The sequence below is a fragment of the Panthera onca genome, chromosome B4 (assembly GCF_046562875.1).
Source record: "Panthera onca isolate mPanOnc1 chromosome B4, mPanOnc1 haplotype 2, whole genome shotgun sequence".
NCBI classification, from domain to species: Eukaryota; Metazoa; Chordata; class Mammalia; order Carnivora; family Felidae; genus Panthera; species Panthera onca.
In genome coordinates this window covers 31,747,786-31,773,779 of record NC_138345.1, presented here as the reverse complement: position 1 = coordinate 31,773,779, position 25,994 = coordinate 31,747,786, and the positions used below count along the sequence as shown (strand labels likewise).

Here is a 25,994-nt window from a genome sequence, read left to right as displayed (position 1 = left end):
AAATGAGGGCCCGGAAGATACTATTTAGCAGAGCGATGGGGACAGGACTGCTGGTGAGGGGTGAGAATTGTGAGGAGCTCAGTGGTGACTGTCCTCTGGAGACTGTCACCAATGAAAGGAGATACCCTTCACAACTGGGCTCCTTGACATACAACAAGCACTGCAACGTCCAAAAGGATAGAGGCAGGTGGCAGCATTTAACCATTAAAATCAAGGTGAGTGAGGACAAGTTGGAGTAGCAGCTAAGGGAGTCCCCATACAGGGAACCAGGAAGAGGGCTAATTAGAACACATTTTTTAAAAATCAAAGTCATTGATCCCTTGCCCACCTTCTGGACCTGAGCCTGTTCTTAGACCCAGAACTTACTGACTGAAGGAGAAACCAGTGTCTGCAAAAGCATGGCAGGTGTATTCAATAGTGACTCCTCAGTACTTCCACAGAGAACTATGGCTGCTTACACAGGTAACCATGCATTGGAGAAAGGAGAATGCTTAGGTTATTTTGAGGATTATTGGACAGTCTGAATTGACATTGTTACCCGGGGATCCAAAGTACCACCATACCTTCCCTGCTATACTGGAAGTGGATGGGACCAGAGAGTCAGTGGGATCCTGGTCCAGGTTCAGCTCACAGACGTACACATTGGTCCCTTCAGCAGTCCCAAATTAACAATAAAACTGGGCATACTTTTTAGTTGACAGAACCCTCACCCACGTAAGATAAGAGCTTTTGCGATGGAAAGGCCAAGTGGAAACTTCTGCAACTCCTTCCTTCCTCAGTCAAGGTAGTAAATCAAAAACAATGCCTCAAAATCAATACCATCTTCAAAGCCTTAAAGAATGAAGGGCTAGTGGTCTCTTTCATATCCCCATTTAATTCACCAATCTGGCTCCTAAGAAAGCTGGATAGATAATGGCAGATAACAGGGGACTGTGGTAGCTGTAACCAAATAGTAGCCCCAATGGCAGTTGCTGTGCTAGATGGGGCATCTTTGCTACAGCACATTAAAGCAACCTCTGGTACACACATATGTGGCCACTGATCTGGCAAATGTATTCTTTTCCATCCTATCAGAAAGAAGGATTACAAGCAATGAACATTCACATGGGCAGGAAACAATATACATTTCACTCTTTCCCCAGTACTATGTTAGTTCCCTGTCTTCAGTCACATTCTAGCTGAAAAGGGACTTGGACATTCCACAGAGTAAGACATTGGTCCACTATATTGATAGAATGGTGCTAATCATACCAGAGGAAGAAGTGAAGACACCAGAAGTCTAGAGGATGGGAAGTAAGCCTGTCAAGGTTTAGGAGCCTGCTACATCACAGTGAGGTGTTCAGAGCTCCAGAGGACTGGGGCATGCTGATATCCCATCACTAAGAAAAAGGCACACTGCGTGATCAGCCTCTCAGGGTCTGGAGGTGGCATATTCTACACTTGGGAATATTACTCTATCCCATTTGGCAGATGACATGGAAGGCTGCCAGAGGGGACCCAGAGAAAAAAAGGACCTGCAGCAAGACCAGTCATGGTGTGAGCAGGCATGTTGCTGGGCCCTCTGAGGTACCTGTGCTAGGAAACAATGCTGTGGGAGTTTATGGCAAGCCGGGTAGGAGAAGCACAACATAGACCCCTCAGGTTCTGAAAAAAAGGCTGGCTACCACTTCAAATAAGGAAGCTCCTGTCAGGCAATTGGTCTTGTGAGAGCTGATATATCTAACCACAGAACATCAGGTAACCCTGAGCCAGAGCTGCTCATTGTAACTTGTGTTTGCCAAATGCACTGGGTCATATGGTTGGGGCAAGGGGTGGTCAACAGCAAGCCCTCATAAGAGGGCACGGGCACACCCATGTGGGATTGGACCCAGGCCAGGCCAGAGAGTGCCAGCAAGCTGCCTGACCTGTTGAAAATAAGAAGGCAGTGGCTTTGGATACTTGACAGAGAATGAAGGCAAGATGCACATTTAGGGGAGTGCTGGACAGAATGGGATAGGGAAACATGGGCTTCTAGGCAACACAGTTTTAGTCCATGACACAGTTTTAAGTCAGCATGGGTTTGCGTTTTTCTCCATCCACATTCAGTTGCCTGGATGCAAGTTTGGGTATTATTATTACTTTTTTTTTTTTTTTTTTTTTTTTACCAGGACTGGGATTGTTGCTTCTATAAATGCAACAGAGGAGAGAGGGGCATGTGAGGTGAGGGTGTAAGCCAGGGAGTAATTATAAGGATGGACTGGGGAACCCAGCAGGTACAGAAGGAAACAAGAGGCAGGCAGTGAGGTAAGTAGATTGGAAGTCCCCCTGGGGTTGAAGGGCCGCTGGCATAAGGCTAAAAGAGTGAGCTGGAAAGATAGGTGGAGGTGACTGAGAGGAAAACTCAAACTCCTGAGCCTGTCAGAGGACAGGGGTCTGACCAGAAGAGGCAGAACCTCTAAGGACAGGTCGCATGGACAGAAAAGCACCTAGCAGGTCACCTGATAGGAATCTTACTCTTTCAAGGGACACAGAAGTTCTGACACTAACCTGCAGTCACCATAGAGTCTGGGAAGCCTTGTGGCATTAAACCTTTAACCCATCCCTGGAACACTGCCTGTGGATTTCCGTGACACTGACTTGGGGACTTGGAGCAAGAATGATTTGTCTTCAACTTTCTACTGCATGACAGACCCACAGTTGCTAGACCCTGCAACTACCTTAAGGAATTTGAGAATTAAATGAGCTGATATGTATACAGTGCTCAAAGTAATGACTGGCATATAACTAACTCTCAGTAGGTATTAACCGTCACTATCTAGAGAACAAATAAAATAGCAACATTACACACACACACACACAGAGAGAGAGAGAGAGAGAGAGAGGGTGAGAATAAGCAAATCTATAGAGGCAGAAAGTAGATAACAGTTGGGGATTGGAGAGAGCAATGAGGATTGAGTGATAATTGGTACAACATTTTTGTGTGTGTTGGGGGGTTGAGTATAAAAATTAAAGTAAAATTAGATTGTGGTGATGATTGCACAAATTACTTTAAAAACCCCATAGAATCGTACACTTTAAAAGGATGAATTTTATGGTATGTGAATTATATCTCAAGAACTGTTTTTTTAAAGAAGCAATAATGAAAGTTATCCCAGATAAAGCTCTCAGATTGTTGCTATTGAGAATGATGCTTATCTTCATTACTCTTCAAGGGAATTTTTCTATATTAACTTTGTAATATCCTGTGGTTCATTTTTACCATGCCAGTGATAGTACCACACATATGAAAATCCCGAGAAATATGAAATCACAGTATAAATGATTGTACATGCCAGGTGGCTAGGAAGTGTTTATTTGAATGCATTTTAATTCGTGTAATTGCATTTCTTGGAGGGAGCATTTTCTTCAGTGTCTCATTCTGTGTTGGCTTTTTTACTAGCCTGTTATCTACTCACATAGAACAAGAAAACCATGCACTCCTAGGGGATAGGAATAATGCTAATTTTATTCATTTGGCAATACTAGGGGAAAAGATAAACTGATACAGAAAAAAATAACTGATACTTTTCTTAGAAAAGATATTTTCATAGAAATATCTGCTTGTTTAATGCCTTTGTCCTGGTTTAGGCTTTAATGCTTGACTGAAGGTACCCTCAGGCACTCCTCATTCATTCATTCAACAACTATTTATTGAACTCCTTCTGTTTACAAGAAATAGAATACTGCTGTAATGTGAGTGGAGAACTATCTTATGAAAAAATAAATTTAATTTAACTTTTTATAGCTTCTACTTCAAAGCTTCCTAGTGTGTACATACACAATGGAGGAGGCCAAATCTAAACGTAATTCCAGAAGAAGCATAAGGGAATTGAGCAGGTGCCTGGTGGTGGTGGTGGCCATCATACAACTCACCCTTGCAGTGACCTCTCAGCAGCCCACCTAGGACTGGCCTTCTCCTTGTGGTTCTCAAACTCGCTGTACACGAGGACAGCCTGTAGGGCTTGGTTAAATACAGATTGCTGTCTTTTCCCTAGAATTTGATTCAAGAAATCTAGAATGGGGCCTAAAAATGTTCATGTCTAACAAGTTTCCATGAGATGTTGACACCACTCTTAGAAACGCTCCCCTAGCCGGCACCATGAGACAGGAGACATCTTTAGGACCACTGTCTTTCTTCAGCTTCCTTCTTACTTTTTGGTATGTATGGGAACTTATTACTAAAAAGAGCCCCTACCTTGGACCAAACCCCGTATTCTGATAATTTCCTTTTTTTCCCCTCAATACACCCAACTTCTGGGTCCCTTCTATTCAAGGCCCTGCTTTTTGTAGGGAACAGCCAGCCAATCTAATAAAAGAATCAAAGGAATGCTTAGCTGTTGCCAAGGCATTCATGGGTGACCTTATGCTATAAAACTGCTTCAACTTGATATTCAGCTTGAATTTTCTCAGCCTTCCTTCAGGCCAAATCTGTTGTTCTATGTATGACAGCTTTGGCAGTAATGTCTACGCTAATACTCCATTTTAATAGTTTGTTATCAGTTAGAGAAGGCATAGCTTCATTAATAATTTGTTAAATTATTAAAACAAGAGAAATCTATCAGTCTCATATTCTCAGCATGGGAATCAGGCAGTATCTTTTAAATGTCTGGCACATAAATTCTCCTAAGATGCTTTAGGAACGGGCTCATAAGTAGGTCTTATAGCAGAAATCAGAGAGGATTTGAGCAACGCTTTAAAATTCTTTGTTGATACCCATGCAGGTGGCCTCTGACAAGTTGCTTGACTCCCCCTTAGGAAACAGAGGAGTGCCTTAAGCCAGAATCCATGCAGTAGAATGAAAGACAAATACTGGGAACCATAAGGCTAACCACCAAATCATGAGTAGAGACTGGATTTTATCTTACTTTACTTTATTTTAATGTTTATTTATTTTTGAGAGAAGGCATGAGCAGGGGAAGTGTAGAGAGACGGGGACAGAGGATCTGAAGTGGGCCATGTGTTGACAGCAGAGAGCCTAATGTGGGGTTTGAACTAATGAACCGTGAGATCATGACCTGAGCTGAAGTCAGCTAACTGACTGAGCCACCCAGGCACCCTGAGACTGGATTTTAGAAACAAAAGTTCTATGCTGTAATGGAAGGTAGGTTGGCAGGAGTTGTGAGAAACTAGGAACTGAGGAGCAATCTTCAAAACCAGTTCATGTTGCCTTCATGGCTTCACAGGGGCATAATTCTTGGGTGGGTTTCCTTAGCGTAAAGGTCTTTGTGGGATGGGCAGCTGTGAAGTCTATATGTGTATGTGACTAAAGTTAATAAGTCATTGTATCTACAGAACCAAAATTAGACTTTTTAAAAGGAAGGGAAAAATTAATGTGAAAGAAGATTTAAATAATACTGTCAACTACTTTGACCAAACAAACATATACAGCACCATACACAACAACTACAAAGATATATATTCTTTTTAAGTAAAATGGAGAATTCATGAAATAGACACATAATGAGCCATAGATTAAGTCTTATTGTCTCAAAAAAGGGAAATATTATAGCATATATTCTATAACAACACAATTAAATTAGAATTCATTTAATTAAGATATGAAGAAAAGCCCCAACACACTTTAAATAACTTATGAACAAAAGAATAAATCACATGGAAGTTAGAAAATATTCCTAACTGAATTATAATGAAAATACAACATATTAAATTTTATGGGATGCAGCCAAAGCAGTACTTCCTTAGAGGGAAATCAATACTTTAAAATGCTAAAGTATTATGCAATAAGAAAAGAAAAAACATTGTTTAAATATCAATGACCTAAGGTTGCAACATAGAGGCTTCATACGTAAAGAAGAACGAATTAAATCCAAGGTAAATAGAAGGAAGGAAATAAAAACCAGAAATCAATGAAATGGAAAACAAACAAATAGAGAAAATTAACAAAGCCAAAAGTTGATTCCTCAACAAATTCAAACAAGGTGATAAACCTCTAGTAAGACTGATCATGAAAAATACAGAAAAATGTAAATTCAACAATTCAGATGAAGTGGGCAAATTATTTGAAAAACACAATTTACCAAAAAGAAGATAACCTGAACAATTGTATATCTACTAAGTAAATTGAATTTGGTAATCAATAATTTTCTGACAAGGAAAACTCTAGGCCAACGGTCTTGGTGAATAGTTAAGGAAAAAATAACGTCATTGTACACAAACTCTGTCAGAATAGAGATAAGGCCAGGAAAACTTATAAGACAAGAAAAGAAAATTGTAGAACGTACACAGAGAGGCAATAATCCTTACCAATAATTAGCAGTTGAAGTGAAAATGGATAACATATCATGACTAAGTAGGGTTTATCCCAGGAATGCAAGATTGGCTTAATATTTGAAAAACAATGTAATTCTCCGTATTAACAGAATAAAGGAGAAAAACTATGATTGTCAATATACTCAACCAATGCAAATCAAAATCCCAGTAGACTCTTTGTAGTAATTGAAATTTTTTTAATGTTTATTTATTTTTGAGAGAGAGAGAATGTGTGAGCAAATGAGGGGCAGAGAGATGGAGACACAGAATCCAAAGCAGGCTCCAGGCTCTGAGCTTTCAGCACAGAGTCCAATGCAGGGCTAGAACTCACAAACCGCTAGTTCATGACCTGAGTTGAAGTCAGACACTTAACCAACTGAGCCACCCAGGTGCCCCTGTAGTAACTGAAATTTAATGCTAAAATTTCTATGGAAAAGCAAGGGGCAGTTTTTATGGAACTACCCTATGACCCACGGGAAGTGAAATTATGTGTCCACACAATCTTGTGAGAGAATGTCATAATTGTTGGAGCACCTGGGTGGCTCAGTCAGTTAAGTGTCCAGCTCTTGATTTCAACTTAGGTCATGATCTCATGGTTCATGAGATTGAGCCCCAAGTTGGGCTGTGCGCTGACAGTATGGAGCCTGCTTGGTATTCCCTCTCTTTCTCTCTCTCTCTCTCTCTCTCTCTCTCTCTCTCTGCTCCTCCCCCATCATGCTCTCTGTGTCTCAAAATAAATAAATAAACTTTTTAAAAACTCTTAAAAAAAAAAGAATGTTATAATTGCATCACATATAAAGCAGGAACTTGACACAACCCAAATTTCCATCAGAAGAAGTATGATGAATTGGGGCACCTGGGTGGCTCAGTTGGCTGAGTATCCGGCTCTTGGTTTCAGCTTGGGTCATGATCCCAGGGTTGTGAGATTGAGCCTTGCATTGGGCTTCATGCTGGGCATGTATCTTGCTTAGGATTCTCTCTCTCTCTCTCTCTCTCTCCCTCTGCCCCTCTCCCCCACTCATGTTCTCTCTCTAAAATATAATATAATATAATATAATATAATATAATATAATATAATAACAAAAGAAGTTTGAATAGACAAATTGTGATGTATTTATTTAGTGCAATATTACTCAACAATAAAAAAAATGAACTACTGATACTTTCAAAACTATGGATGAATCTAAAAAATATATATTAAGGGGCACCTGGGTGGTTCAGTCGGTTGAGTGGCCGACTTCGGCTCAGGTCATGATCTCGCAGTCCCTGAGTTCGAGCCCTGCCTCGGGCTCTGTGCTGACAGCTCGGAGCCTGGAGCCTGTTTCAGATTCTGTGTCTCCCTCTCTCTGACCCTCCCCCATTCATGCTCTGTCTCTCTCTGTCTCAAAAATAAATAAATGTTAAAAAAAATTTTTTTAAATAAAAAAAAATAAAAAATATATGTTAAGTGAAAGAAGGCAGACATAAAAGAGTATATACTGTATGATTCCTTTCAAATGAACTCCAAGACTGAAGTAAACCAATATGTGGTGATAGAAATCAGAACAATAATTGCTTAAGGGAATGGGTACAGGAAACCTTTCTGGGGTGATGGAAATGTTCTAAATTATGATTTGGTGTAGTGATTACATGGGTATATACATTAATCAAAACAGATTTAATTATACACTTAAGATCTGTGCATTTAACAGTAAATAATTTTTTAATTAATAAACTTTATTTTTAGAGAAATTTTGGTTTCACAGCAAAATTGAGTGACAAGTAGAGAGTTTCCAGATATTCTCTATCCCCATATACACACAGTCTCCCTCACATCAACATTCTGCAACACAGTGGTACATTTGTTACAATCAGCAAACCTACATTAACACATCATTACCCCAATCCATAGATTATATAAAGGTTCATTCTTAGTGGTCTACATTCCATGGTTTTTGTTTTTAATTTTTTTTAATGTTTATTTTTTGAGAGAAGGAGACAGAGTGCGAGCAGGGGAGGGGAAGAGAGAGGAGGAGACACAATCTGAAACAGGCTCCAAGCTCTGAGCTGTCAGCACAGAGCCCGACTCAGGGCTGGAACTCACGAACTGAGAGATCATGACCTGAGCCGAAGTCGGACAAAGTCGGATGCTTAACCGACTGAGCCCCCAGGTGCCCCTACATTCTATGGGTTTTAACAAAAATATAATTACATGAGGGAGAGGGAGTTAAGATTAGTGGAGTAGTAGGGGAATCCTGGGCTTGTCTTGTCCCTTGAACACAGCTAGATTAACAGCAAATCATTCTGAACACCTAGGAAATCAATCTGAGGCTTAAGAGAACAAGTTGCACAATTACAGGGAGAGAAAATGTCTGGTATGAGATGCAGTGATGTGAACTGGGGGAGAGGAAAGCTATATTGCCACAGAGGGAACCCTTTGGTGGAGAGAGAAGAGAGAAGGGGAGAGCTGCATATTGGGTTTGCACAAGAAAAGCACTCCCCAAAGCAGGGAAGCTCAAATTCTGAGGTTTTAGAAGTCTGCACCATTGGCTGCAGTCAAGCCAGCTGGGCAGCAATGCACCTGGGGAAGAGGGCAGAAGCCTGGGAGCAGACAGCATGGTGTAACGATCTCCTGGGTCCCACTGGGAGAGAATGTTCCCCTTCCTAAAGGACATTTGGAAGAGGGGTATATTGCCTCTCCAAGGACAAAAGACCCTTGCCAGCACCATTGAGTGGCCGTTCATCAGCAAAGGACAGAAATACAGACAGAGGGCATATAATCTGGTCTCTGCTTTTTGCTGTGCTTCACCATAAACTCCAAGCACCGGTGCAGCCATGCAACTGCTTTTCTGGGACAGAACAGCACAAGACACAGCACTATGAGGCTCTCCTCTGAAGGACAGGAGAAGGTCTGCATCGTACCAGGCCCTTCAAGGTTTGGAGTTTTGGATCTGGGCTGGGTGCCAGAGGTAAAACAAAGGAGAACTGTGACACCGGGTGTGTTGACAGCTTGGGCACAGACATGGTGAGGGCAGGGATCTGATGGAAGCTGGGACACAAGAGGGGAGATTGTTCCCTTGTCTGTGAGTGCTTCCTCAATAGTGGCAGGTGCAATCTTCCCTCTCTAGAGACTAGACAGCAGTGTAATGCCATCTTCCCCTGGCCTACCAGTATGGTTGGAGTTCAGTGAGCAACACAGCACCCCCAGTGGAGGCTGAAGCTGCTTACACCAAGCCCTGCCTCCCTGCACCCTGCGAATGCATCGTTACTAGGGCAGGTCTGACTGTGAGCTAGGACAGTGGGCCTCACCCCCAGAAGACCATCACAGGCCCCCACATTCACCAAGTCTATTAATCATAGAGTGCTCCAAATCATCAGCTTCAGTCTGGTGGAAATAGGACCAGGCATTTATTTATTTATTTATTTATTTCCCTTGGAATCAGGCTTATAGTTTTTTGTTTGCTTTTCTTTTCTTTTATTTTCTTTTTTTTGAGATCAGGCTTCTTTTTGTCTTCCTTTTTCTTTGAAATCAGGGTAATGTTTTGTGTGGCTTTTTTTTAAAGTTTATTTAATTTTGAGAGAGAAAGAAGGCAGGCAGGGAAGAGGCAGAGAGAGAGGTAGAGAGGGAATCCTAAGCGGGCCCTGCACTGTTAGCACAGAGCCCAATGTGGGGCTTGAACCCATAAACCTATGAGATCATGACCTGAACCAAAACCAAGAGTCAGATGCTTAACCGACTGAGCCACCCAAGCACCCCAGGCTTATAGTTTTTTATTTGTCTATTTGTTTTATTTTGTTTTGTTTTGTTTTGTTTTGTTTTGTTTTTTATTCCTTTTCATTTTCTCTTTATGTATTTATTTATTTTTGGATTGGCTTTTTAATTTTTTTTAATTAGGCTTATTTTAACAAGCAAATCAAAGCACGCCTAGTTAAATGTCAAAACACTCCCCACTGTAAGCAAGGAGAAACTCTACAAAGGACTGACCTGGGGAAAAGAGCAGTCAGAAAAACAAAAGCAAAGTATATACAGCATACACCAGAAACACTCCCTGAAGTACTGGGTCCTGGGATAGCATATGACCCCCTTTTTATATAGCATTACTCTCAGGAGCAGGAAACATAACAAGCTTTCATAACACACAAAAGACAGAAATCAAGGCAAAATGAAAAGATGGAGTAATTCTCCCCAAAGGAAAGATCAAGAAGAAATCACAGCCAGGGATTTACTCAAAACAGATATCAGCAATATATCTGAACAAGAATTTAAAACAACAGTCATAAGAATATTAGCTGGGCTTGCAAGAAGCATAGAAGACTCCAGAGAAACCCTTGCTGAAGAGATAAAAGACCTAAAACTAGTCAGGCTGAAATAAAAAATACTATAACTGAGATGCAAAACCAACTGGTATAATCACAATGAGGATGAAAGAAGCAGAGGAATGAATGGATGATATAGAAGATAAAATTGTGGAAAATAATGAAGCTCAAAAGAAGAGGGAAAGAAAACTATTAGTAAACTATTAGGTCGCGAATATAGACTTAGGGACCTTAGCAATTCCATAAAGTGCAATAATATTCAGATCATAGTAGTTGCAGGCAAAGAGTGGGGAAAAGGGGCAGAAGTTTTATTTGAACAAATTATAGAACTTCCATAATCTGGGAAAGGAAATAGGCATTCAAGGCCAAGAGGCTCAGAGAACTCTCCTCAAAATCAATGAAAACAGGTCAACTTATATCATAGTGAAACTTGAAAAATACAAAGATATGGGATTATGAAAGCAGCTAGGGACAAAAATTCCTTAACCTAAAAGGGTAGGCACATAAGGTTAACAGCAGACCTATCCACAGAAACTTGGCAGGCCAGAAGGGAGTGGCATGATATATTCAACGTGCTATATGGGAAAAATATCCAGACAAGAATACTTTATCCAGTCAGGCTGTTATTCAGAATAGAAGGAGAGATAAAGAATTTCCAAAACAAGCAAAAACTAAAGGAGTTTGTGACACTAAACCAGCTCTACAAGAAATATTAAAAGGAACACTTTGAGTGGGAAAGGAAGACCGAAAGTGACAAAAACTAGAAAGGAACAGAGATAATCTACAGAAATATCAGCTTTACAGGTAACACAATGGCACTAAATTCATATCTATCAATAATTACTCTGAATGTAAATGGACTAAATGCCTCAATCAAAAGACATAGGATATCAGAATGGATAAAAAAAAAAGACACATCAATATGCTGCTTATAAGAGACTTATTTTAGACTCAAAGACACCTCCAGATTGAAAGTGAGGGGATGGAGAACATTTATCATGCGAATGGACATGAAAAGCTGGAGTAGTCATACTTATATCAGACAAACTAGATTTTAAAACCAAAGACTATAATAAGAGATGAAGAATGGCACTATATCATAACAAAGGGTCTATCCAACAAGAAGATCTAACTATTGTAAGTATTTATGTCCCCAACTTGGAGAGAAGTCAAATATAAACCAATTAGTAACAAACTTAAAGAAACTCATTAATATTAATATAATAATAGTAGGGGACTTTAACACCCCACTTATAACAATGGATAGATCATCTAAGCAGAAGTTCAACAAGGAGACGACAGCTTTGAATGGCACACTGCCCAGATGGACTTAATAGTTGTATTCAGAGCATCTCATCTTAAGTAGAAGAATACATATTGTTTTCAAGGGCACAGGGAACAAACATTCTCCATAATAGATAACATACTGGGTCACAATTTATCCCTCAATGGGTAAAAAAAGATTGAGATCATACCATGCATATTTTCAGACCACAACGCTATGAAACTTGAAGTCAACCACAAGAAAAAAATTGGGAATACCACATATACATGGAAGTTAAAGAACACCCTACTGAAGAATGAATGAGTTAACCAGGAAACTGAATAAGAAATTTAAAAAATACATGCAAGGAAATGAAAATGAAAACATGACAGTCCAAAACATTTGGTATGAAGCAAAGGTGTCATAAGAGAGATGTATATAGTAATACAGGCCTAAATAAGCAAGAAAAGTCTCAAATACACAACCTAACCTTATACCTGAAGGAGCTGGACAAAGAAGAGCAAATAAAGCCTAAAACCAGCAGAAGAAGGGGAATAATAAAGATTAGAGCAGGAATAAATGATATAGAAATCAAAAAAAGCAGTAGAACAGATCAACAAAACTAGGAGCTGGTTCTTTGAAAGAATTAACAAAATTGATAAACCCTTAGCCACATTTATCAAAAAAAAAAAAAAAAAAAAGAGAAAGACCCAATAAATAAAATCATAAGTGAAAGGGAAGAGATCACAACCAACACCAAAGAAATACAAACAATTACAAGAGACTATTATGGGCCAACAAATTGGGCAATCTGCAAGAATTGGATAAATTCCTAGAAACATATAAATTACCGGGGCGCCTGGGTGGCTCAGTCGGTTAAACGTCCAACTTCGGCTCAGGTCATGATCTCACAGTTTGTGAGTTCGAACCCCATATTGGGCTCTGTGCTGACAGCTCAGAGCCTGGAGCCTGCTTCAGATTCTGTGTCTCCTTCTATCTCTGCCCCTCCCCCACTTGTGCTCTGTCTCTCTCTGTCTCTCAAAAATAAATAAGTGTAAAAAATAAAATAAAATAAACATATAATCTACCAAAACTGAAACAGGAATAGAAAATTTGAAGAAACCCATAACCAGCAACGAAATTGAATCAGTAATCGAAAATCTCCACAAACAAGAGGCCAGAGCCAGATGCCTTCCCAAGGGAATTCTATCAAACATTTAAAGAAGAGTTAACACCTATTCTTCTGAAACTGTTCCAAAAAATAGAAATGAAAGGAAAACTTCCAAACTTGTTCTATGGGGCCAGCGTTACCTTGATTCTAAAACCAGAAGAAAAAAAAATCTACAAAAAAGGAGAATTACAGACCAATATCCCTGGTGAACATGATGTAAAAATTCTCAGCAGGATAGTAGCAAATCAAATCCAAAAGTACATTAAAATAATTATTCACCATGATCAAGTGGTATTTATTCCTGGGCTGCAGGGGTGGTTCAATATCCATAAGTCAATCAATGTGATACACCACATTAATAAAAAAAGGGTAAGATCCATATGATCCTGTCAATAGATGCAGAAAAAGCATTTGACAAAATATAACATCCATTCTTGATTTTAAAAACCCTCAACAAAGCAGGGATAGATGGAATATACCTTAACATCATAAAGGCCATATATGAATATATGAAAGACCCACAGCTAATATCATCCACAGTGGGGAAAAACTGACAGCTTTTCCCCTAAGGTCAGTAACATGGCAGGGATGTCCACTCTCACCACTTTGTTCAAAATAGTACTGGAAGTCCTAGCCTCAGCAATCAAACAAAAAGAAATAAAAGACATCCAAATCAGAAGAAGTCAAACTTTCACTATTTGCAAACAACATGATACTTTATGTAGAAAGCCAAAAAGACTCCACCAAACTATTGCTAGAACTGATACATGATTCAGCAATGTTGCAAGATATAAAATCACGTACAGAAATATGTTGCATTTCTATACACCAATAATGAAGCAGCAGAAAGAGAAATCAAGGAACAGACGTCACTTACAATTGCACCAAAAACCATAGGATACCTACAAATAAACCTAACCAAAGAAGTAAAAGATCTGTACTCTACAAAACTATAGAACACTTATGAAAGAAATAAAGAAGACAAAGAAATGGAAATACATTCCATGCTCATGGATTGGAAGAACAGATATTGTTAAAATGTCTATACTACCCAAAGCAATTTACACATCCAATGCAATCTCTATCAACACCAGCATTCTTCACAGAGCAAAACAAACATTCTAAAATTTGTATGGAAACAGAAAAGACCCTGAATAGCCAAAGTATGTTGAAAAAGAAAAGCAAAGTGGGAGGCATCACAATTCTCAACTTCAAGCTATATTACAAGGCTATAATCATCAAGACAGTATGGTACAAAAACAGATACATAAATCAATGAAACAGAACAGAGAACCGAGAAATGGACTCATAACTATATGGTCAACTAATCTCCAACAAAGGAGGAAAGAATATCCAATGGAAAAAAAGGCAGAGTCTTCAACAAATGGTGTTGGGATAACTGGACAGTGACATGCAGAAGAATGAAACTGGACCACTTTCTTACACATACACAAAAATAAATTTAAAATGGATGAAAGACATAAATGTGAGGCAGGAAACCATCAAAATCCTAGAGGAGAACACAGGTGGCAACTTCTTTGACCTCAGCTGTAGCAACTTCTTACTAGACACATCTCCTGAGGCAAGAAAAACAAAAGCAAAAATTAACTATTGGGACTTCATCAATATAAAAAGCTTCTGCACAGTGAAGAGAGCAATCAAAAAAACTAAAAAGTAAACTACAGAATGGGAAAAGATAAGTGCAGATGATGTATAGGATGATAAAGGTCTAGTAGCCAAAATCTATAAAGAATTTATCAATCTCAACACCCCCAACATAAATAACCCAGTTAAGAAATGAACAGACATTTCTCCAAAGACGACATACAAATGGCTAACAGACACATGAAAAATGCCAAACATCACTCATCATCAGGGAAATATGAATCAAAACCACTACCTCACACCTGTCAGAATGGCTAAAATTAACTCAGGAAACAATAGATATTAGCAAGGATTTGGAGAAAGGGGAAACCTCTTACACTGTAGGTGGAATGCAAACTGGTCCAGCCACTCCAGAAAACGGTTGGAGCTTCCTCAAAAAGTTAAAAATAGAACTACCTCATGTCCAGCAATTGCACTACTAGGTACTTATCCAAAGAATAGAAAAATACTGATTCAAAGGGGCACATGCACCCCAATGTTTATAGCAGGACTATCAACAATAGCCAAATTGTGGAAAGAGCCCAAATGTCCATTGACTGATGAATGGATAAAGAAGATGATATACTCAGCCAACAAAAAGAATGAAATCTTGCCATTTTCAATGATGTAAATGGAACTAGAGTGTATTATGCTAAGTGAAACGAAATAAGTCAGAGAAAGGCGAATACCATATGATTTCACTCATGTGGAATTTAACAGACAAAACAAATGAACATAGGGAAGGAAAAATAAAATAAGATAAAAACAGAGAGGAGGCAAACCATAAGAGACTCTTAACTAGAGAACAAACAGTGTTCCTGGAGGGGAGGTGGGTAGCGGGATGGGCTAACTGGGTGATGGGCATTAAGAACGGCACTTGTGATGGGCACTGAGTGTAATATGTAAGTGATGAATAACTGAATTCTACTCCTGAAACTAATTTTTAAAAAAGATATAATTAAATGAATCCACTCTTGTAGTATCATGTGTCATACAGAATGATTTTCACCACCTATGTGCTCTGGCTATTCTTCCTTCCTCCCCACCCATCCTCTGGCAACTACTGATGTGTTTATTTTCTCTACAGTACTGCATTTTTCAGAATGTCTTGAATACAGTATGTATACTTTTGAAATTGGCTTCTTTTACTGAGCAATATGCACTTAAGTTCCTCCATGTCTTTCATAGCTTGATAGTTCATTTATTTTTTAGCACTAAATAATTAATACTCCATGATCTAGATGTACCACAGTTTTGTTTTGTTGTTTTACTAATTTACCTACTGAAGGACATCTTGGCGGCTTCCAAGTTTTGGCAGTCATAAATAAAGGTGCTATAAACATCTGTATGCAGCTTTTTGTGTAACCCAGTTTTCAACTCCTTTAGGTAAATGCCAAAGAGCATAATTGTTGGATCATATGGTTAGAGTATGTTTAGTTTTACCAAACTGTCTTCCAAAGTGTCTGCACCTATTGCTCCATATCCTCAGCAGTATTTGTTATGAGTGTTTTGGATTTTGGACATTCTAATAGGTATGTATCTCATTGTTGTTTTAATTTGCAATTCCCTAATGACATGATGTCAAATATCTTTTCACATGCTTACTTCTCATCGGTATATCTTCTTTAGTAAGATGTCTGTTCAGGTCTTTGGCCTATTTTTCAATCAGCGTGTTTAACAATCCTTTATCAGATGTGTCTTTTGCAAATTCTCCCAGTCGGTGTTTTAACTTCTATTCTCTGTACATTGGGTTTTGCAGAACAGAAGTTTCTAATTTTAATGAAATCTATCTTATCAATTATTTATTTCATGGATTGTGACTTTGATGTTGTATCTAAAAAGTCATTGCCGGGGCTCTTGGGTGGCTCAGTCGGTTAAGCTTCTGATTTCAGCTCAGGTCATGATTTCACAGTCCATGAGTTTGAGGCCTATGTTAGACTCTGTGCTGACAGGTCAGAGTCTGGAGCCTGCTTTGGATTCTGGGTCTCCTCTCTCTGCCCCTACCCCATTCTCTCTCTCTCTCTCTCCCCCTCTCTCTCTCTCTTAAATAAAACATTTAAAAAGTTTTTAAATAAAAAAAGTCATTGCCATCACCAACATTTGGGTTTAGTATCTAGGTTTCCTCTTATGTTGTCTTCTAGTAGTTTTATAGTTTTGTGTTTTATGTGTAGGTCTATATTTAGATCAATTCTGCATGTTTGTGAAAAGTTTAAGGACTGTGTGTAGATTCTTGTTGTTGTTGTTGTTGTTGTTGTTGTTGTTGTTGTTGTTTTATGTGGATGTCCAGTTTTACCAGCACCATTTGTTGAAAAGACTATCTCTTCTTTGTTCTCTTGTTTTTGCTCCTTTGTCAAAGATCCGTTGACTATATTTATATGAGTCTGTTTCTGGGCTTTCTATTCTCTTCCTATTCTTTCATCAATGCCACACTGTCTTGATTGTGGTAGCTTTATAGTAATTCTTCAAGTAGAGTAGTGTCAATCCTCCAATTTTGTTCTTTTCCTTCAATATTGAGGTGGCTATTTTTTTTTTTTTTTTTTTGCCTCTCCATCCATAATTTAGAATCAGTTTGTTGATATCCACAAATAAATTGCTGGGATTTTGATTGGAATTGTGTTGAGAATAACTGACATCTTAAATCTTTGTATCCATGAATATGGATTATCTCTACATTTATTTAGTTATTTGATACCTTTCATCAAAGTTTTGTAGTTTTCCTCGGATAAATCTTGTACATATTTTGTTGGATTTATACCTAAGTATTTCACTGATTTGGGGTGCTAATGTAATTTGCAATGTGTTTTTAATTTCAACTTTCACTTGTTCATTGCTGGTATATACAAAAGCAATTGACTTTTGCATATTAACCTTTTATATTGTCACTTTGCTATACTTGCTTATTAGTTCCAGGAAGGTTTTTGTTGTTGTTGTTGTTGTTAATTCTTTTGAATTTTCTACATAGTGATCATGTCTTCTATGAACAAAGATAGTTATTTCTTCCTTCTCAATCTGTAAACCATTTATTTCCTTTCCTTGTTTTATTGCATTAGCTTAGGACTTCAAGTATGGTGCTGAAAGGCAGTGGTGAGAGGAGACATCCTTGCCTGGTTCCTGATCTTAGTGAGAAAGTTTCAAATTTCTCACCTTTAAGTACGTTAGTTGTGGGTTTTTTGTAGATGTTCCATATCAAGTTGAGGAAGTTCCTACTTTGTTGAGAATTTTTATCATGAATAGGGGTTGGATTTTGTCAAATGTGTTTTGGCATCTCTTGATGCAATCGTGTGGTTTTTTTTCTGCAGCCTGTTAATGTGGTGGGTTACATTAGTGATTTTCAAATATTGAATCAGCCTTGCCCACCCAGGACAAATCCACTTGGTCATAGTATATAATTCTTATTTATCATTGTTGGAGTCTATTTGCTACTATTTTGTTGAAGACTTTGCATCTATGTTCACACATATATCGATCTGTAGTTTGTTTTTTTCCTTGTAATGTCTTTTTCTGGTTTTGGTATTAGGGCAATCCTGGCCTCAAGGAATGAGTTAGAAAGTATTCCTCTTGCTTCTATCCTCTGAAAGAGATTGTAGAGAATTGGTATGATTTCCTCCTTAAATATTTGGTAGAATTCACCTGTGAACCCATCTGAGCCTGGTGCTTTCTGTTTGAGAAGATTATTAATTATTGATTAGATTTTTTTGATACAGGCCTATTCAGATTATCTATTTCTTGAGTTTTGACAGCTTGTATCTTTTATTTTTTAATTTTTTTTAATTTATTTTATTTTATTTATTTTTATTTTCCACAGGGTATAGAATTCTTGGTTGTTGATTTTTCCTCCCTACACTATAAATATCTCACTCCACTCTCTTCTTGCTTGCATGGTTTCTAAGCAGAAGTCAGATATAATGCTCATCTTTGCTCCTTTTGTCCCCTTTTTTTATTATTTTTTTAAATTTTTTTTTAACGTTTATTTATTTTTGAGACAGAGAGAGACAGAGCATGAATGGGGGACGGTCAGAGAGAGAGAGGGAGACACAGAATCTGAAACAGGCTCCAGGCTCCGAGCTGTCAGCACAGAGCCCGACGCGGGGCCCGAACTCACGAACCGCGAGATCATGACCCGAGCCGAAGTCGGACGCTTAACCGACTGAGCCACCCAGACTCCCCTGTCCCCTTTTTTTAAATGTTTAGTTTATTTGAGAGAGAGAGAGAGAGAGGGAGAGAGCAAGGGAGGGAGCAGAGAGAGAAGAGACACAGAATCCAAAGTAGGCTCCAGGCTCTGAGCTGTCAGCACTGAACCAGATGCTTGACCAACTGAGCCACCCAGGTGCCCCATCATCTTTGCTCCTTTTTTTTTTTTTTTTTAATGTTTTATTTATTTTTGAGAGAGAGAGAGAGAGAGACAGAGTAAAAGCAGGGGAATGGCAAAGAGAGAGGGAGACACAGACTCTGAAGCAGGATCCAGGCTCTGAGCTGTCAGCACAGAGTCCCACATGGGGCTCAAACTCGTGAACCACCTGAGCCGAAGTCGGACGCTTAACTGACTGAGCCACCCAGGCTCCTTTTTCAGTAAGGTGTATCTTTCCTGTGACTTTTTTCAAGATTGCTTATCTTTGCTTTTCTGTACTTCGAATATGATATGCCTATGAATAGTTTGTTGTTGTTGTTGTTGTTGTTGTTGTTGTTGTTGCTGTTGTTGTTTTAGCCTTTATCTTGCTTGGTTCTTTGAGCTTCTGGGTCTGTGGTGTGGTGTCTGAAATTAATTTGGGGAAAATTTTCAGTCAGTATTGCTTCAGATATTGCCGCTATTCCTTTGACTCTTTCTCTTCCTTGTGGTGTTCCTGTTATAAGTATGCTATACCTTTTGTAATTGTCCCACGGTTCTTGGATATTCTGCTCTGGCTTCCTCCCCCCCCCCCCCCCCCAGTCTTTTTTCTCTTTACTTTTCAGTTTTGGGAGTTTCTGTTGTCATTTCCTTAGAAATTCTTTCCTTAGCCATGTCCAGTCTACTAATAAGTCCATCAAAGGCATTTTTTTCTTTCTGTTACAGTATTTTTCATGTGTAGCATTCTTTTATCCTTTCTTGGAATTTCCATCTCTCAGGGTGCCTGGCTGGCTTAGTGGATGGAGTGTGCAACTCTTGATCTTGGGGTTCTGAGCTCAAGCCCCATGTTGGGTGTAGAGATTACTTAAAAATAAAATCTTAAAAACTAATTTCCATTTCTCTGTGCTTACATTATCTCTCTGTTTTTGCATGTTGTCTACCTTTACTATTTTGGCCCTTAAATATTAATCAAAGTTTAAAAGAATTCTTGGTCTAATACTTCCCAACATTTCGGTTTATGGTTCTGATGCTTGTTCAATCTCTTCAAACTGTATTTTTGCCTTTAGTATCCCCTTCAAATAGAGAGTTCAGCCCCACCTCACATCCTTCCAGACTTGAATGCATCAAATGTAATGAGTTGCCTGTTGAGGACCATGGGCCTGACTTCATCTAAGCATGCCAAATATTGTGATTCAGTTACAATCTCAGGTTCTCTCACTTTTTCAGCTGGGTGTTAACCTATCACCTTCTCAACTTTGTAAATCAATTACTTTATTCTGCCTCCCAACTATTTACCTGACATTACTCAACTCAATCAGGAACTTATAAGGTAGACAAAAGGCCACAGTCATGCCTGAACTGTTTTGTTTTGTTTTGTTTTGTTTTGTTTTGTTTTGTTTTGTTTTGTTTTAATTAGTTGCTTTGGTCTTAATTCTGGGAATCAATACTTGGCATCTTTTTCTATCACAAATGAGAGCAGGAGCCCCATCATCTTCCTTCCATACCTGCATCTTCAAAGGAGCCTCTCCCTTGGCTTCCCACTGAATTCAGACCAAATCCACTCCCATCTTTCCACTGCCTAGAAACACTGGACACAGGCTGTTTATCCCAGCAGAAATGAGTGCTCTCTGCTATGTGAAAGCTATGAGCTGCTCCCCTCAATGGGCTGTTTAGTCCATTCTTCACTTGGCAGTTGTAGAATTAGACAAACCAGGAAATTTTGAATATGTAAGCAGAACCCACACAGGGAATAGCTTTGCAAAAGTCCTAGGGTGAGGTGAAATGAGTCTCTTCTGGAAAGGGCTGTTCTGTATGCTATCGTTACTCACAGTATGTCATCCTTCAAGGTAAGCCTTAGAAAGTAAATAAATTCCATTCAAATCAAATCAACAAATTCTTGCTAAACCACAAGTAGGAAACAAGAATCCTGACTAAGATTTATCTTGCTGCTAAGGATTTCCCACCCACCATCTGCTGGAGGGAGAATCTCTGTGACTGAGTCTCCATTAGGGCTCTTGTTCCATTCTGTTCTATTCATTCACTGTCACTGAGAAATATTGTTAGTTCTACACAAGAGGATCGTCTCTATATGGCTTACAAATAGAACAATAAATATGTGTGCTTGTGTCCAGCTTGAGAGAGTTTTAAACCAACAGCCCTCCCACAGGGTAATCAAGAGAAGCATGCTAAGTTTCTCCTTTAACAAATTATCTGAAGGTAATGTAAAGCCTCTTCTGTCATCTTTTCTTCTCCATAACCTACCCAAGGATGGCTTATGTCATTTAGATTGTAAAAGATAATTACACCTGTAGAACATGAGGAATGGGGCTGCCTTCTGCATTGTGACTCATAGCCTTTCCTGCAGGTCACTTGCAAGTGTGTCCCTCAGAGTGAAGGGAGGAAGTAAGCATGTCAGTGATATGCTACTGAGGCTGCATGTCCGCCTCTGCCTTGACCAACCCACCAAGACTTATTCTGTGTTCCTGATTCTTGTAAGCTGTATGCTTTAGAGCACCATATCCTGAAAAGCCCACTTTGTCCTTAACCGCTAAGGAAAATTAGCTAACTCAAGGCAACCATAGGCCACACTTTAGTGGCATGATGCCTTTGTACATCCTGAAATCCTCATTTAAAGTCAGGTGTGGGAGGAATAACTTGAGTCCTTTGGCATTGTCCTTTCAATACTCTATTCAAATGGTTCTCAACTCCGGCTGTACAAGGTAAAGATCCAGTACACATGGGGGTCACTACAGGCAAAATGCTCTCCAAGGAAATAAATTGTGTAAGTGCAAAAACTGCAAATGTATGTTCAATAAGTGACAATAGAAATAACCCAGAGATCCACAACCAAAAGTATTGCAGAAACCCTAACCTCCAACTCTCTTCTCCATTTATCTAATTTTTCCCCATTTGTCAAGAAAACATACAAGTGTAGAACATAATATGCCCCAAATTATTTCTTCACACTATTATCTTCATTATCATATATCTCCAGTCTACTAATATTCTCAGTATATATCCAGTCCTTCAATTGTTAAGACTTTTATTGTGGACCATTCCCAAGCATATCATAGCATTCTTAAAAGTAGAGACACTCTTCTCTCAACATCCACTTTAAGAAAGTACAAATGCTTTTTTTTTTTTAAGTAGGGTTCGTGCTAGGTGTGAAGCCCAATGTGGGGCTTGAACTCACAACCATGAGATCAAGACCTGAGCTGATATCAGGAGTCAGATGCTTAACTGATGGAGTCACCCAGGTACCCCTAAAAATGCTTTTTAAATGATATATCTTGCTTCTTTCCTTCTGTCCCGCTCTGCTCTGCTCCTTTCCCCTCCTCCTCTCCTCTCTTTTCCTTTCCTTCTTCCCTCTTCACTCTGTTCTTATCCTTTAGAATGCTAGTAATACTTTCTTATGTTCTATTTCTACATATTTTCTCAAGTCATGTTTGGGTCAAGGTACTTGAGAACTCTTTCCAGAAAAGACTGGTTCAGAGAAGTCCAAGGTCAGTAGTTTTTCCTCAATATGGTTTGTAGAGAATCTAAAGGGAAGTCAATACCAGGATAATCCAAACTTTTAGAGTCCTGGTCCCAGTATTAATCAGTGAAATTCTCAACTTGTAATGGATTCACCCTGACTTTCTTCAAGTTTTAGGTTTGATGCTCATGCTATTCATTATTTAACACACCAAGCCTTTCAGGAATCCCAAAGAATTTACAAAAAAAATTTTTTTTTAGTTTTATATATTTATTTTGAGAGAAAGAGAGTAAGTGTGCAAGTGGGGGAGAGGTAGAGAGAAAGAGAGGGAGAAAGAGAGAATCCCAAGCAGGCTCTATACTGTCAGTGTGGAATGCCATGTGGGGCTCAAACTCACAAACTGCGAGATCATAACCTGAACTGAAGTTGGACGCTTAACTGACTGAGCCACCCAGGTGTCCCCCAAAGATTTTTAAATTTAACTGTTAAATTCTAAGGTAATTCAGGGATCTCAAAAGTTCCTTCAGTTATCTTTAGTTGGGATTTGGGTGTAGCAGAGGGAAATCAAGCCCTGATGGCAGGCCCTGCCTGGCGATGAGAACTGGACAGTGATTTTAAACCCTGGAAAACCATCTGATTGAGCTCAGGTGGGGCTCAGGCACATTTTTCTGAAGTTTTGTAGGTAGTCCTCATGCTTAGCCAGTGTTTAGAAACTTTATTTTAGGAAAAACTTGTATCTTTTAGGGTTTGCCAACTGGATGCTTTCTCAGCCTTGTCCCTGATCCAGGTCCTAGACTTGACACACTATGACAATTCCAAGAGGGAAGAGGGCAGTGGGAATGATGGAATGGTTTCAGTCCACCCTGGAGTGGGGCTATGGCAGGAGCAGGGTCATTGTTGCAGGAGGTAGACTCTTACACGTAAGATTTGCTCTGCTTTGACCTAAAATAAAACCCATGATTCAAGATTCTCTTCCCTCTAAGGTCTTGTCGAACAGACTCTGAGAGGAGTTAGCAGGAATTAGTTCATCAGTTGCTTGGTTGTGATAAGAAGGATCAGGTAACATGATACCACTACAGAGTAAGTTGTGCTTTGGGAGCAGGAGGGCCCAGAAAACAACAGAAAAAGGCATTGAAGTGGAAATAGACAAAGGACAAACTGGATCAAATTCTCAGTCTGACAGGGAGACTGTGCTTTCTCTGACCCTACTGCTCTTGTTTTCTTTCTGAGATATTAGTAGAAGACCATCCTAGGGGTGAGGAGAGCGACTGACTTTCCATAGCGATGTGCTATCTCAGGGCCCCCCTTTCCAAACTGCTGGTTGGTTATGTTTGAAACGTCTAGGAGACCACATTTTTTTTTTCTACTTTGAGAAATTAGGCTGAAAATACAATCCCACCCTGGGAAGGGTACCAGAAGTTAAAGTCATGATTTTTAAAAAGGCCTGAGTTTAAATCTAGGGCAGTGGTGGGCAAACCAGTCTGTGGGCCAAAGCCCACCTGTTGCCAGTTTTTGTGTGGTCCAGTTTTTGTGTGGTCCAGTTTTTGAGTGGTTTTTAGATTTCTAAATGATGGGAAAAGAAATCAGAAGAATAGTATCTTGTGATGTGAACATCATGAAATTCTTTTCAGTGCCCGTAAATAAAGCTTTATTGAAACATGGCCATGCTCATTTGTTTACATGTTGTGTACTTCAATGGCAGTTGAGTAGTTATGACAGGGATTGTATGATGTCCTCTATCGCTGTGCGGAACTGCTCAGTGACACAAGCAGTGTCACGATTTTTAATTGAACAGCATTTTGAGTGTTGTACATATTGCCATAGCATGACATATTATATGTATTTTTTAAATTCACATTTTATTTAGGTTGGAGTAAACTATACAAAATCGATTTTCTTCACCAAAAATAACGGCAATATTTTCTGTATTATTTCTAGATAAACCACAAAGCACTTATTTTTGTAAGTTTTCCAGTTTTGTTTATAAGATGAGATGAAGCAGTACACACAGCCATGGAAAAAGAGGAAAACAGACAAATCAGTTGTTGGTGTCCATGGCCTCTGATCCTGTCTTGACCATGAAACAGAGGTGTTCGACATATACCTGCTAAAAAGCTTATGAAGATGGAGGCTCAACAAAGGAGTGTAAACAGCAACAAACTGATGCACAACAATGGCAGGCTTGCCCATTTACACTTTTATTTTTTTTTTTTAATTTTTTTTTTCAACGTTTTTCATTTCCATTTACACTTTTAACTGTAGCTTGTTCCTTTAAGTTCATTTGGTAAAGACAAAATCTACACTGAAATCCTTGCTTGGCAAACTCACATGTTTCTCTCTCACTGTCTGGTAACTTAACTGTCCATTACAGATTTTTTTGGTAATGTTTATTTCATTATTTTGAGTGAGAGAGAGAATGTGTCTGAGTGGGGGAGGGGCAGAGAGAGAGAGGGAGAGAGAATCCCGAGTCAGGCTGTGTGCTGTCAGCACGGAGCGGGACTCGGGATTGGATCCCATGAACTGTGAGATCATGACCTGAGCCAAGATCAAGAGTCAGGACAGACACCCAACCAACTGAGCCACGCAGGTGCCCCACAGATCTTTAACATACTTAACATTCCTACTATTCAAAGGTCACTTGTGAATTTCATTGTAACATTTTATAAAATGTATTCCTTCCTCCCACACCTCTTCAAAATCTATTTCTTCTAAGAAGTGATAACTCAATACCCAACAATTGGATCCAGTGATAATAAATGTTATGTCTAAAATGACTTAACTAAAACAATTTCAAAGTGCCATTAGCAGAGATCCTATAGAAGTGTAATATGGCACTTTCAATGCTATCTTCTGGAATAACAGTTATATCTCCAAAACATGAGAGTTCAATCAGGGGCCATTTAAATAGGCAGATTATCAATGGCTAATATACTCCATGAGAAGTCAATAGGTCAGGATATTCAGTGAGTGGGGCACCTGGGTGACTCAGTCAGTTGAGTGTGGTCTCTTGATTTTGGCTCAGGTCATGATCTCACACAGTTTGTGGGTTCAAGCCCTGCATCGGGCTCTGCACTGACAGTGCAGAGCCTGCTTGGGATTCTCTCTCTCCCTCTCTCTGCCCCTCTCCTGTTTGCATTCTCTCTCTGTGTCTCTGAAAATAAACATTAAAAAAATATTTTCAAACAAGATATTAGTGATAAATGGTCTATATACACCAGACAGCTTTTCCATAAGATGTTTTCACATTTCTTACAGATTTTTCCAAATAACAAGCATAAGAGAAAGCTTACTTTATTTTTTTTAACTTTTTTAAATGTTAATTAATTTTTGAGACAGAGATAGAGCGTGAGTGGGGGACTGGCAGAGAGCAGAGACACAGAATCTGAAGCAGGTTCCAGGCTCTGAGCTGTCAGCACAGAGTCTGACCCGGGGCTTGAACTCACAAACCGCAAGATCATGACCTGAGTTGAAGTCGGAAGCTTAACTGAATAAGCCACTCAGGTACCCAAGATAAAGCTCACTTTAGAGGTCT

General features: G+C 39.1%; 2 protein-coding genes across 3 annotated transcripts in view; one reads left to right on the top strand and one right to left on the bottom strand.

Annotated features, from left to right (window-relative positions):
* The window catches only part of LOC144617001 (uncharacterized), a 101,422-nt gene that overhangs the window by 50,867 nt on the left and 24,561 nt on the right, over positions 1–25,994 (top strand). The window lies entirely within an intron of this gene.
* CCNY (cyclin Y) overlaps positions 1–25,994 on the bottom strand; it is a 315,237-nt gene that overhangs the window by 282,220 nt on the left and 7,023 nt on the right. The gene's annotated exons all lie outside the window — the stretch shown is intronic.